Here is a 13,173-nt window from a genome sequence, read left to right as displayed (position 1 = left end):
ATATGTCATTAATTAATTAAAATTGGAATTAAATACTTAAATGTGTTATTAAATAAATATATCATTAAATAATTAAATATGTCATTAATTAGTTAAAATTGGAATTAAATATGTCATTAATTAATTAAAATTGGAATTAAATACATAAATGTGTTATTAAATATGTCATTAATTTATTAAAATAACAATTATTTTAAGTAAAAAACATATTTCATTATTTCACGATTTAATTAATTATTTCATGGTCCTTGTGTTGCAGTGGATCATGAATTAATTTTATCTGTCAACCTCGCCCGTCAAAGTCCGTGGGCGGGACTAACGTGAATCTAGTCTAATCCACTGCTTTTGTCTGCCTTGAAACCGGAAGTAGAAGTCTTTCTAAACATGGAGGCTGTGTAGAGGGAGAGTCGCTGTGAACTTTCTAGAGAGTTGGTGAGAGATATTTTAGACCTTGCAGAGTATGTGGAAGCAGGACCTGCTTACCGCGAGCATGTAGCGTGTAAAGCAGAGGAATTTATTGACGTTGTTGAAGTTATTTCCGCACTTTCCGACCAAGATGTTGACCGTAGAGTGACTGCAAATTTAGAGGAAGTACTCCGCCGGTTTTCTGGTACCAGGGTGCAACAGGAGCACACACAGGGACCAGGGCGTTTGGCATACCGAGGGAAGTTCTGGAACATCACGTTCTTTGTGGATTACCAGCCTGTCAAATTGCAGCGATGCTCGGAGTGTCGAGCGCTTTTCCTTTAGGACCTACTCGGCGCGGCACGGCTCCGCTCGTCTTTGTTTAGCCGCGATTCCACAAGCATCTACTCGGCACGGTACGGCTCGTCTCATCTTTGTTTGCGAGCGTTTCCATACGGACTAATTTTCAGCACCTTCTCGGCTGAGGTTCCCAGCGAGCTGAGATGAGCCGATAATGTGGCGTTTACATAGTGCAGGCCACTGATTGGACAGGGAGTGACGACACAGAGCAACTTCAGCACGAAAACAAAATCCTGCATTAAAAAATGACTGTAAACAGCGACGGTGTGCATTGCTCTTCACGAAACTCTCTGTTCTTCATAATTTTAATGTGACAGCCAGACCTGTACCGTGGGTGAATGAAGAGGTCGAGACTTTGTCTTTGGTGGCGGACCAAAGAATACAGAGAGAGCTGGACGGAGAAAGTTTATCAGGAGGTCTCTGAGCGGATGGCCGCTCACATATACAGTAGACTGTATATAAAGAGGACAGAAGCAGTGTAGGGAGAAGCTGAAAAAGCTCAAAAATGACTATCGGTCCACCCAGGACCACAACGGCCGGCGTGGGTCAACCAGGAGGTGTTGGAAGAGGTTTAATGGAAGCTATTTACTGGCACCGCACCGGCGAGCAACAGGAGGGAGACTCAGCCGCTGCATTGTTGGAGACGTTCGAGGACGGTGAGTGTTTTGTGACTTCAAGAAACTTATACATCATTTATTCCATTGGTGGCAACCTTCTTTTAAGCAAACAAGTATTTTTAGAAAGTAACGTCGTTGTCTCCTGTAGCAGACAATAAGATAACTAGTTAGCCATCGGCGCTAACTCCGTGCTCTGCTTGTATTTCGTGCTGCTGTTTCTAACGTTTAGCTCTCAGAAGCTAATACTTCAGTCAGCATGCCGTGTTTTTCTTGTACTTAGAGTGAGTGTTTATTTCTGTTCAAGAATCCCTTTCCACATGCGAAGCCTACTCCACCTCCGTCGCGGAGCCCCCGGCTGCCCTGTCTCCTCTCCAGCACCAGCTCGGACACCGACACCAGCACGTCACAGCAACGTCTTATCACCGGTAAGACACGGTAAACAGAGAGCATGGTTGATTTTCGTATTATTATTACTACAGGTGTAAATGCCTGCAAGCATGATCAGAACAACGAGACCAATGACCAAGAATTGAGGCAGGTGTAAATGCAAACTGTGCAGCAGCCAGCTCAGGAACGCCTGATGAAAGCTACATGTAGCTACAGTGACACATAAACAGAACACATGCAGCTGCATTTATTTTCTATTGATTTAACAAGTAAGTCACTCTAATTAATTTACGTTCTGGTGCGGTGTAGTATTGCAACCATTCTTCTTATAGTCACTAGGTAGCTGTGAAACTGAATGAAAATATACATAAAAATGAGAAAACACAGCTCTTCTTAGCAACTCCAAAATGTGCACAGGATGAAATGAAGTTCACACCACGTCGTTTTTGTTTGTGGTGGAGCAGTTACTGCTTGTGCTTTGGTTAAAGCGAAGAGTGCCAGAAGTTTATTAAAGTATCAAAGACATGATCATGATTGAAAATGGATGGACGGGTGGCTAAACACATCACATCATAGCTGTGGAGTCCTTCCAGCTCCTGGGGACTACAATCTCTCAGGACCTCCTGAAAAAGGCTCAGCAGAGGATGTATTTCCTACGACAGCTGAGGAGACATGGCCTGCCACATGAGCTGTTGATCCAGTTCTACACTGCAGTCATACAATCTGTCCTGTGCACCTCTGGATCAACCACACAGCAGGACAGAAACAGACTACAGCCCATAGTACGGACTGCAGAAAACATCATCAGAGACCCCACTCACCCTGGACATTTGGACTACAGTGCCCTGTACACAAAAATCGCCACTACTGTGTTTATAGCAATTACCATTTTGCTAATGTGTTCATACATTCCAGTCTAGCTGTACATTTCTGTTTATATTGTGTTCTATTTTACTATTTCTTTTTCCTCCCTGTTCCTCTTTCTATTGTTTATTTTTTATTATTCTCTTCCATATTCCTAGGATGACACCAACAGCCGAAACCAAATTCTGTGTATATTGTGTACTTACTTGGCCATTAAAGCTGACTCTGATCACTTTTCTGTCTTTGGTCTAGGCAAGAGGAAAGGGGGCCACAGAAAATTGGACCTTCCTAGCGTACTTGTGGAGATGCAGGCTGAGGAGGAGTGGAGTCATGCCCAGCATGATGAGAACATCTGGTTGCTCCTCAGCGAGGCAAGAGAGAATGAAGCTGGCCCAGAATACTGCCTTCAACCAGTCATTCCTGGGTGTGCTGGGGCAGCTGGGGTAGCTGGGTAGGCAGTGGGCAGCCGGCGAGTGTGAGCGAGTCCACCTCCCATAGACTTGAGATTTACAAGTGCTGGTCATATAATTAGAATATCACGAAAAAGCTTGTCTTTTGGACAACTGTCAGGTCAGTAGTCTTCCCCATGATTGTGTAGCCTACAGAACTAGGCTGAGAGACCATTTAAAGGCCTTTGCAGGTGTTTTGAGTTAATTAGCTGATTAGAGGTGTCTTCAATATTGAACCTTTCTACAATATTCTAATTTTCAGAGATACCAAATTTGAGATTTTTGTTAGTATTCAGGTATAATCATCAAAGTTAAGAGAAATAAACATTTGAAATATATCAGTCTCTGTGTAATGAATGAGTATAATATACAAGTTTCACTTTTTGAATGGAATTACTGAAATAATGAACAACTTTTTTCATGATATTCTAATTATATGACCAGCACCTGTAGTTGTATATAGTTTTACTTTTAGCCCTCCACTGTAGGAGAGGCCCACCACAGTTTGTACTTTGCACATTGTAAATAGTTTTGATTTTGCTGCTGACTAATAAACTATTTTGTGACTTATGTGATTGCATCATAACTTTTCATTTTGTCTGTTAAGACACTGGTAGGAAAAGAGTCAACAGTCTGAACCAAACAATTCTATATTCCCTAATAATGTATTTGTGTTTAATGGGATTTAACATGTTTTAACACAAACTCCTTTATGGTTCATAATTCTGGTGACTGAATTACACCAAAGCAATACTGATTTATCAAACTGGAATTTTCTTAAAACAGCTGTTTTAATGTTTTGGCGTTTAATTTTTTATTTAATCTTGCTAACCTTCACAAACAAACAATAGCATAGACACATCTACAAAAGTTTATTGTCAGAATTGCATTAAAGAAAACAATAGCGGTCCGGGGACAGAAAAACAGAAGTATAACAAGAAGAACAACTTTTAACTTTTGCATGACACGTAGTGCATCAGTGCATCCTGTACATCTCTGCCCTCCTCCTCTACACCTTGTGCCACTGCAGGCTCATGTGCTGCTGCTTCAGGTAAATCCCATGAAGTCTCATCAGAGAGCATCTGAAACACATACACAGCATACATATTTTAATACCTAATAGCGACAAACTGCAGCCATTACAGGGTCGTTCACAGGACTGATACACGATAGCTAGCGAACTAGCATTAGCTTACCCTCATATGTCGTCTCGTTCATATCCTCTTGTCTTCGGCTTGATACTGCTGCATCGCCTCCCAAACTCTCCTGTGTGTCTCCTGAGTGTTTCGACTCGCCGCTCTCAGCTTTCTCCGACTCTTCTGTTACTCTGAATCTGACAGAAAGCCACAGACCGAGCAGCAGGTGTACTATCGCCTCCATGTACATTGTTGCATTGCGTTTGTGTCGCACAAAAATGACGGTAAGGGACTTTCGGGCCACCGTGCTATGACGACTCAACCCACGATGAGGTGGTACTCAATGTAATGGAAAAACAACTAAACCGAGACGAGCCGTGGCGCGCCGAGTAGATGCTAAAGGAAATGCTAAAGGAAAATTTGTCTTGCACCGCATGTATCAACATTTGGGAAAGAGGACCGAGTCTTTAGCGGTTGCTAATAAAGTTTTGTTTTATTGAGTATCCAAACCAACGTAGAGGTGAATAGCGCCACCCAGTGTATCGGAATGTGTTCACAAGCTCTGCGTCAATCCATTATCTGGAATCGATTTGCCTTGACTTGATGTGCAGGGTAACCAATCAGGTGTTAGGATCCGCCCACCGACTTTGACGGGCGAGGTTGACAGATAAAATAAATTCATGATCCACTGCAACGCAAGGACCATGAAATAATTAATTAAATAGTGAAATAATGAAATATGTTTTTTACTTAAAATAATTGTTATTTTAATAAATTAATGACATATTTAATAACACATTTATGTATTTAATTCCAATTTTAATTAATTAATGACATATTTAATGCCAATTTTAATTAATTAATGACATATTTAATGCCAATTTTAATTAATTAATGACATATTTAATTATTTAATGATATATTTATTTAATAACACATTTAAGTATTTCATTCCAATTTTAATTAATTAATGAAATATTTAATTCCAATTTTAATTAATTAATGAAATATTTAATTCCAATTTTAATTAATTAATGACATATTTAATTAATTATTTAATGATGTATTTATTTATTTAATTTTGGCACTTTTAGTCCTCCATAGAAAGGCAACCAGATTAACTGATAAACAAAAGATCCACAAAGCCAAACATCTGCCGTCAACACAATGTTGTATGGAGAACAGTAAACTGAACAAGTCTTGCATTTAAAACCTTACTTAACTAATAAAATGTAAGAGTTATAAGCAAACTTTGACTGTGAAAAATAAGACAATTTATTCTACAGAATAATAGAAAACAAGAAGAGCACTCAGAGAGCGCAGTACTCCGCCAAGGCTGCTCAGTCGTATGATTTCCAATGGATGAAATCTTTAAAAAATTTGTGGTCCACAGCGGTCAATTTGTAGTAGGATCGCAATGTTCATTTGTCATAGTTACAGTGACGCTGTGCCGCTATCTCGCAATGATACAGAAATCTTAAACAAATCCATGGATCCAGGCTAAAAGCCGCATTGCTGCCAAAATCTATCACTTAGTCCTTGTGCCATTTCTATCCTTCCCTGAAAATGTCATCCAAATCCGTTAGACCGTTTTTTGGGTAATGTTCCTAACAGACAGACAAACCAACGCTGATCGTCACATAACTCGCATGCCTTGGTGGAGTGATTAGTAGGATATAGTAAGTACATGTAGTTTATTTACATTCTATCACCGACCACATTGATTTTTGGGCAAAAACAAAGCTCTAAGAATAACTAGAACCATGATGTAGACAAGTCAAGACATTGTTAGCTAAGTAACGTTAACCAGGCCATCATTTTCATTGTATGAATTTATGTTGTTTAGCCCCATCAACATCCACTTCCAAACTAATGACATCACATTTCAACTCAAAACTGACAGTTAAAATCAAGTCATGCTAAGTGAAATAAATGCTCGATGTTCTGCAGGCCTCAGTCAGGAAAACATGGTCAACTTCAAGAGAGAAGCAGGTCTAAAACTAAGACAGTGGTTTTTTTTGTTTGTTTGTTTGTTTGTTTCATAAGTGATTATAAACTGGTCTGACTCTGCGTAAACTGTATCAGTTTTTACTACAAACAGACCTACTTAAGATAAGCTAGCTTGTTTTTACAGTAAGCTGGCTGGTGAGTTCAATTTAAAGTGTTGCTAGGTAACATGGTTTAAATTGAATATCAGAGCAACTCAAATGATACCATGACTAAACAATACAAGCTAGTTTGATCATGTGTATCTATCTTTTAACACTGTAGAATGTAAAGTAATTACTTTTCTATGCAATTGCTAGAGAAACTTGTCCATGCATATTAACTTATTCATATTAATAATGCCTTCTCCCCTAACACATTTTCAGCACCTGGTTGTGCTGAAATGTCTTCACTACCGTAGGATGAATTGCTGTGAGATTTATTTTTTCATTTATGACGAAATACCTGCTTCCCAGTAGCCTGTCTGTTTCATGCTAATGCTACCATGCTAACACACTAAACTAGTGATCATATTGAACAGCGTTTTCAGGTTTGCATTCATTAGGAACTAAGTCAATATATGTGTCACTAAAATATATCGTACAGCTGTATTCACACTGTAGTAGGCTATGGAATATCAATGGTAGCAACATGCAGGGAGTGCATTAAGCAGTACAGAACGACAGTTAAGATAGAAACTGAAGAAAGGGTTCATATCTACACAGCATACTCATGGTTTTCTATCTGCACTGATAGGAAAGTAGGAAATTACAAGATCAAAACTATACATAATATAGTTGACTGAGTGGATTATTCTCTTGGTGCATGCTGTGTAAAATGTCTGGGTTACTAGCCTGCACTTGATGTCTGTAAGTGTAAAAGTGCCCACAGCTTCTTTGAAAATTTCCTGCACCACTCATGTCTTTGTGTGAGCTGCACGGCACAGTCACAAGACTGGCTCGCCATTATATCAGCAGGATGTGATTTGAGGGGAAAGTATGTATTCATTAAATACCCAAGGGGCAAAATTTCAGCGAAGCCCTGTCCTAATTCACTCCAACATCAATGCCAGAGGCTGAACTGCTGCCTTGATTATACCAATTTACCCTCCCACCCACCCAAAAGGAAGACATGTAATTACACTATTTACACTGGGGAGCTTTCCTCTTTGAAAGGCCCCCAAGTAAACACACACAAGCTTTGTTTTTCTTCTGCAGAGTCACCGAGATTGAAAAGTGTAATAAATAGTACAATAAAGTAAAGTAATAATACAATAAATGTCAAACTGTCTCAGTGACACTGATGCAGAGGAACATTATTGGCTTTGATAGTATGTTAGAATATGTAAAAGCTGTAATAAAGCCTGCAATGTGGACTGAATAATATCATCTAATTGTAGTGTTGTCCCAGTGATTTATTTACAGTGTGACAGTGAAATTACTCCTTTTATGTCTAATATAGTATAGATAAATAAGATGAAATTGTTTAGACTGTAGACATCCATACTGAAAATTCCTATACAGTTTAAATATTGCTAAGTGTGTCCAAACTTTTGACTGGTAGTGTACATACCTCAGACTCCCCACTAGCCAGTTAGAACTGAAGAAGCCTTTCAGATGAGAGGAAACATCTTCAACAAACTAAAGGAAGTCCATATGCCTTTGCTTTCGATGCTGGTATAATTTGAAGTCTCCCTGTCTTGCTCGGGCATTGAATAAATGATTTCAATGATTGTGTTATGTGAAACTCCTGTCGCTCAGAGTAGCAACATCCATAATTCTGCATAACTTTAAGCCATAATAGAGTTCATGAATACATGAATAGCCAACTGCTGCTTTGGTTTTATACAGGGCCTCAGAGAGCTCAGTGCAATTCTGGGGAATTATTGTTGAGCTTGTTAGCATATTTAGATAGTTAGCATGTGCCAGATTTAACGTTGCTCTTCCTCCAACTGTCTAACCCCTATCTCAATTTCATCTCCTGTTCCACTTCTATTGTTCACAAGCACTACCGTGGACACCCTGGAAGACTGTGTAGGTCCAAACTTCTTTATTTTTTTGACATATACAAAGCTAATGCTGTCTTAAATGCACACATAGCACACAGAGCTAGCTGTATCACCAGTGTGAGGAGATACTCACTGAATGAGTAAGTATTATTTTACTTTCAAGTACAAAAAAGTCAGGACATGGCTGACCTTGCTTAGCCTAAGTCTGAGGCAGCTGGTGAAAAAAAACCCTATTAGAGCTTAAGTTAGCTTAAAGCCTGCTGATTACACATTTGCTTTTGCTGTAGCAGTGACAGTTTTTTTTTATTTGTTTGTATTAAGGTTACCCACTCATCTCTGTGCAGACAAAATTGTACCAAACCAGGCAATTCCATTCATTTGTTCATGATAGTTACAGTTAGTAGAACTGTGTTTTAGTGTTTGTACACACCATATACCAAAGCTCAGAGATGCACAGCTTTAGAGCTGTCCATAGCTAGCTGTTTCCTGCTGTTATGAGACTTCATTCTAGGCTAAGCTAATCATTCATCAAGAAACTTAAAATCTTGAGCTATTAAAACACAATCAATTTGCAAATATTACTAAAATTGTTTTGTGGAAATGTGGTGTAAATAGGCAAAAACAAACCAAACATACACTACTGTTCAAAAATTTCGAGTCACCCAGACAATTTCATGTTTTCCATCATGAAAACTCACACTTTTATTCATGTGCTAACATAATTGCACAAGGGTTTTCTAATCATCATTTAGCCTTTCAACACCATTAGCTAAAACAATGTACCGTTAGAACACAGGAGTGATGGTTGCTAGAAGTGGGTCTCTGTACCCCTATCAGCTGTTTCCAGCTAGAATAGTCATTTACCACATTAACAATGTCTAGACTGTATTTCTGATGAATTTAATGTTATCTTTATTGAAAAAAAAAATGCTTTTCTTTAAAAAATAAGGACATTTCTAAGTGACCCCAAACTTTTGAATGATAGTGTATTGTTTAGTGATAATGTTAAATTTAGCTACAGGTCAACTACTTTACAGACTTTTAGCAAGTGTCAGGTCGTGTTTTGTTGTTCAGTCCACAACTTTACCTTTGTAGCGTTGTTTTCTGCAACAACAGACAGGTGTATTTAGTGAAAACTAGCAGAAAATCCACTGCATTACCTCTTACACCAACCACAGATACAGTTACGCCCTTTCCAGACATGGGAAATGTAACATTGCTGCTTCATCAATCTATTAAAAAGACTATTAAAAAGACTATGGTATTCTAGCATTCAGACATGATGTAAACACTGAAGATTTTGCCAGTGTGTGTTGATGTAACTACTACTTGGAGAGCCGTAAAATAACATTCCGACAGCTGTGATGGAGCTAAGGACTCAACAAATGATCTAACTGCAGCTTGTGTGACAACTCACCTGTTTAATGAGAAGAAATGTACTCAGTATTTTAGTTTTATTTTTTTCAATCCTGTCTGTGTCATGTCAGGAATTTATCAATTTATCATTTTAAGTGAGAAAAATTACTGCTGTTGTTCCATGGGCATAACTGCATGGACCTCTGTTGCTTTGAAGATGCTTCCCATGGTTCTGCTGCTGTCTGATGCTGCAGGTTTTTATTGATCTCAGAGTAAAGACTCCTATAAACAGCAAGAGGCAACAAACTAAAGCTTCTGTTAATGTTTTATGAAAACCTTATACTTAGCCTATTACTGGTGAGTCTAATAATCTGACCTGTTAGACTCTGTACTGATCAGAGTAACATTTTATTTGTATGGACATTTGAGTTTGCAATAGATGTGAAATTGAATTGGAGCAAAGTGAATGAGGAAGATTTGATATTTGAGATTTGCCTTTTTTTCTCTGTGATGTTTTTGGACCAGTATTGGTGCTGAGATGTTGAAAAAGCCTTTCCAAATTGCATGTGCTAGTGCATGTATGTCCAATAATGCATAGTCATGTAGTTCAGACTAGTAAGACTGTTGTTGCAACTTGTACAGAAAAGTGACCAGGGTCTTCATTCAGACACGAAGCCGACATGTTCAGCTGCTAAAAAGGTAGTAAATTGGTGTTGATTTCCCAACCAGTTTGTGCAGCTCCCAAATGACCAAACAATCAGTTGTTGCGATTACACCATTCTGAATGTGTGATTCCAGTATTATTGGATATATTAAGCAGGTTTAGTGTTGGCCTTTTACTAGTAACCCTTATTAGATATCACAGTGCAAAACTACATATGTATGTAAACTTCTTTTATATTGTGTCCAACTTACAGGGTTTTTGCATTTGCTCCTGTTTTCCGTATATGCAGTGTTGTACTTAAGGCTGCATCTGCTTTCAAATTACTGAGATGGTAGTTTTGCAGTATGTAGTGTACTTTATTTGGATTTTAATTCTGTTGTCTGAGTACTGAATACTACTCATGAGTTGGTAAAAGTCTTTATTTCACTCCCACTGAGAGGCATGAATGGATAAAACTTGCACTGTTTGGTGTAGTACCAATAAAACTGACCTCTGTTGGTAATTGTTCTATTTGTACACTGGTGAGAAGCTTATCCAAAGAACTGCATGTCACTGTGTGTATTAACAGAGGATAAAGTCTAAGAATAGAGATTCTTCAGCGTAATGGTCCCTTAATGATGTGCATTTACAGTACTCTTTTGTGGTACAGTACCAGTGCAGTGTAAGTTGTATTTTATGCCTGGTGAAAATGTGTACTTGACATTTTCATACATCCCTGGGGGCACTTGCAAAGGTTAGTCTATAGAAACATCACCAGGGGTACGTCTGAAGGGTTCCATTTTCAAATGAAACATTGACTATTTGTGATAACTTAAAATTCTCATGGTTATCCAAACTACCCACTTCTGAAATCTTTCACATAGATCTTTCCACCTGCAAAAAAAAAATAAAATAAAAAAATAAAAAAATTGAGTTTCATCTTTTACACAAAACCTTTAGCTTTAAATGTTTATAGTAAGCACATGCTTCTTCAAATCAGCCAACAACACTTGTTCAGACTGGTGTTGTGTAACGTGTTTAGTGGCACAGATGTATTATCTCAGGACATAAAGTCACATGACACCTTCAGAGGTGCCATGTGACTCAGCTAACACCAGGACTGAGGCATCATCTCAGATGAGGCTTGACTACTGAAGAAAATGAATGAAGTACTCCATCTACTGGCCAACGATTGAGAAACACATCCATGTTCGTGCTTTTTCTCATCTGAAGAAACAGACATTTTAAAGGGAGTGTTCAATAGTAGGGCTGTACAGTGGAACAGTGGTTAACAATGTTGCCTTGCAGCTAGAAGATCCCCATCCCAGCCTGGGCCTGGGATCTTTCTGCATGGACTTTACATGTTCTCCCTGTACATGTGTGGGTTTTGTCTGGGTTCTTCAGCTTCCTCCCACAGTCCAAAAACATGCTGAGGTTAATTGGTGATTCTGAACTGCCCGTAGGTGTGAATGTGAGTGTGATTGTTTATCTGTATATGTAGCCCTGTGATAGACTGGTGACCTGCCTTCACCCTAAGTCAGCTGCGATAGACTCCAGCACCCACGCAGTTCTAATGAGGATTAAGCGGTGTGTAGATAATGGATAGATGAATGGATGTTCATTGGTGTTGTGAGTCCTTGGCAGGAAGTGATACATTTGTGTTGTTACATAAGGCCTTCAGATGCAATTGTTGCCTCTTTCATGTATTACATTTTTTTCTTTTTTTTAAAATCAAACAACATAGGTCAAGGACAAACATAAAGACACTTATAGTGTGTGACTAGATTCAAACATTTTTAAAATATCAGTTCTTGTTCAAACTTCTCAAAACGTTACAGTGTGTTTCCTAAACAGTATCCACACGTGGGCTACATACTTACGTTTCACTTTGAGATTATTTAATTTGAGACATATTCTGTGAGCTGTTGAGATTAAAAGATGACTCTTACAATAATATTGAATGAAAAAACATTACACAGCAATCATTTATCAGTAATTTCATTTGTGCGTTTCTTTTTTTGGTGATGAGTCAAAATGTCTGCTGTACAAATTATCCATGTATGTTCTGGAGGACAATGTGTGATGATAGTGGGGTGCTAAAGAGCTCAATCACAAAATGCACACGCAAATCTGATGCTTTGGATGGAAAAAAGCAGTGTAGAAACTTGCTGTTTGGTTATAATTTAAAAGCTGTACATCCATTGTCACGGCGATCAATTACACATCATGTGAAATCAAAATTAGTAATTAGGGACAGTGTACGCATGTATGTGAAATAATTTTTCTTTTTTGATGTCTGCATTTCAGATTAGGCCTTTTTATTTTATATCATCACATGTTTGTTTTGAGCTATAATAACAATAATAATACTCAATATTTACTTTAAAAATGACTTCACAACCCTCAAAAACGTTTTAAAGGAGTGCATGCAAACAGTCCCTCGATCATTGTATGTTTCCAGACACTCAGCAGTTATTCATCATGTGCTTTCTGCAGTGTTTTGTCCCGCTTTTTATTGCATGTTTAGTCTACTTTTAAGGGCTGAAGTCCAACCCAGGCTGCTGAGGCAGGGACTCAACCTTTATAAATGCGGCCTTATGTGGAACATTTTACCATGAGGCCCATTCAGTAGTGGTCCTGGAGCTTCCACTGGTGTCACATGAGCCGCCTCGATGGAAACATCTTGCTCACTTGTTACTGTATCATGAATGTTCAAATAAGGACTTCTCTACAGGCTTTAAAGTTGAGCTTGAAAGTTAATTCTTAACAGCACCACTGACTATGTGGTGATATTGTTTAATTATCTTCTCTTTTTAGTGTCAAGAATGAACGTTCATCCTCTGATTTCTGTTAATATTGTCCAGTGATTCTACAGCCTCTGGTAATGATGTGTAGACGCCACTAGATGGCAGTGCTCATTCAAAGTTCTTATCCCTGCCGGTTTCCGCAAATGCAAATTTCC

At 38.5% G+C, this 13,173-nt stretch overlaps 1 protein-coding gene and 1 long non-coding RNA gene across 7 annotated transcripts in view; one reads left to right on the top strand and one right to left on the bottom strand.

Moving 5' to 3' along the window:
* The window catches only part of LOC111563314 (nck-associated protein 5-like), an 82,208-nt gene that overhangs the window by 7,652 nt on the left and 61,383 nt on the right, over nucleotides 1–13,173 (top strand). The gene's annotated exons all lie outside the window — the stretch shown is intronic.
* Nucleotides 3,940–5,312, bottom strand: LOC129350028 (uncharacterized). The gene is made up of 2 exons (XR_008603229.1): nucleotides 4,279–5,312; nucleotides 3,940–4,164 (listed from the first exon to the last, which is right to left on the bottom strand). It is a non-coding gene; the product is annotated as an uncharacterized LOC129350028 (long non-coding RNA).

This window comes from Amphiprion ocellaris, chromosome 11 (genome assembly GCF_022539595.1).
Source record: "Amphiprion ocellaris isolate individual 3 ecotype Okinawa chromosome 11, ASM2253959v1, whole genome shotgun sequence".
Taxonomy (NCBI): domain Eukaryota; kingdom Metazoa; phylum Chordata; class Actinopteri; family Pomacentridae; genus Amphiprion; species Amphiprion ocellaris.
This window is presented reverse-complemented; position numbering and strand designations above follow the sequence as displayed.